The following is a 1,737-nucleotide window of genomic DNA, read 5'->3' as shown; positions in this document are numbered from 1 at the left end:
CCCGAAAGGGAAGAAGTGGACAAGAAGATGAATGAATGAATTAATGGATGAAAAACAAAACATTCAAAGGAGTAAATGAAAATGTGAAATGTTTGCTTTCTAAAACATTTTCTTTGCTTTCCAGAGACAATTTTATGTTTGTAATTTTTTGTATTCTTTCTCCCTCTGGACACAAACTAAAACATTGCTGTACAGCATGAGATACAGTAATATGTGCTTTCAATTCATTTTAACACCCAGTAGATCAAACTTTTTATAGATATTTTGCTCCAGAGGATTTCTAGATCACACAGGCAGATGGGATGATTTCACTCTAATACTGAACCATAATACACCTCCCTGGAGAGGTATTCCGGACATATCCCACTGGGTGGAGGTCCCAAGGAAGGCCCAGGACACGCTGAAGAAATTACATCTCTCTACAGGTCTGGGAACGTCTCGGGGTCCCCCCAGAGGAGCTGGAGGAAGTGGCCGGGGAGAGGGAAGTCTGGGCATCTTTGCTTAGAATGCTGCCCCAGGACCCGGTCCCGGATGAGCGGAAGAAGATGGATGGATGGGTTAAAAACCCCCTTGTGTCAAATTTGAAGTTTTGGTGTTTTGTTATTTTTTGACCCGCTGGCTGTTCCAATTAAATCATGGCTCTCCAACCTCAGGGCCGCAAACCGGTACTGGTCAGGGTTAACTTTAACCTAGTACCAGACGTGGATTGGTACCGGACGCAGATCAAAACCCCATCTGTTAGTCAGAACCTTTGTTTTCTTAAAGTAATTCTGCAGACATAAAAGTCTTTAGAGTTCTGCTTATTTTACTGTTGATGTGTTCTGTGCTCACAAATTATACTTCTGGGATCATTGAGTTAACATTTGATACATTTAAAAGATTCAGACAGTAAAAATGAAAGAAAAAAATTCTCTCTGGTTTTTTTTTTCAAAAGCTCCATATAGTTATATAGAATTTACCTAATAAAACATTGTGATTTACTGTGATTAATCACAATCCAAAAGTATAATTAATTTGATCTTTTTTAATCAATTGACAACACCAATGTCAATCAAAGTTCTACTTTTTGTGTAGTTTTATGGTTGATGGCACACAGTTGAAGGCGTTTACCGCCACCTACTGGTGTGTCAATCAAAGTTTGTGTCAAGTTACTCTGAAAGGAAGACAATCAGATGTAATGAACAGCAGCTGTGTCTCCTGCAGGAGGAACTTTTTTAAGCTCCTCTTGTTGATTGAGTTCTCATTCAGTGTCTGACAAGATGGGAGCTGAGTCAGTTTTGGTCCTTGTCATTCTGGCTGTTTGCTTTGGCAATGGTATGTTCTTTTTATTTTAATTATCATAACTTAAACCTAAAGTCACACAGGGTGATAGTATTTGTGGAGTGACTTTATTTATTAAAAATGTTTCCTAAAAGTTTTAGGTTTGCCAGTTGAGAGAAAAAGCCAGAATGCTGATGATGAAGTACAGAGGACAGAGAACGGTAAAAATGACCTTGTTCATCTGTGCTACAGAGTCTGACATTAATAATGTTCTTTTATATCCCATCCTCAGGAATCTCTTCTTTAAGGAACAGCCTTAGTCTTCTACAGTCAGTGGATTCCAGGACGAATAAAGTCGATGAAGGTGAGATGACAAACATTAAATAAAAAGAAAATCTGAAACTTTAATGTTAAAACCATAAAATTACTTGAAGGTAAAAAACATGTCTTTCTTTAAGTACAAATGGAAACCAATGA

General features: G+C 37.9%; 1 long non-coding RNA gene across 1 annotated transcript; it reads left to right on the top strand.

Annotated features, from left to right (window-relative positions):
* The first annotated feature begins 1,187 nt into the window (after positions 1 to 1,187).
* LOC112163188 lies at positions 1,188 to 1,737 on the top strand. Its single transcript, XR_002922240.2, has 4 exons — positions 1,188 to 1,314; positions 1,416 to 1,481; positions 1,553 to 1,624; positions 1,719 to 1,737. It is a non-coding gene; the product is annotated as an uncharacterized LOC112163188 (long non-coding RNA).

The sequence above is a fragment of the Oryzias melastigma genome, linkage group LG12 (genome assembly GCF_002922805.2).
Source record: "Oryzias melastigma strain HK-1 linkage group LG12, ASM292280v2, whole genome shotgun sequence".
NCBI lineage: Eukaryota > Metazoa > Chordata > Actinopteri > Beloniformes > Adrianichthyidae > Oryzias > Oryzias melastigma.
This window is presented reverse-complemented; position numbering and strand designations above follow the sequence as displayed.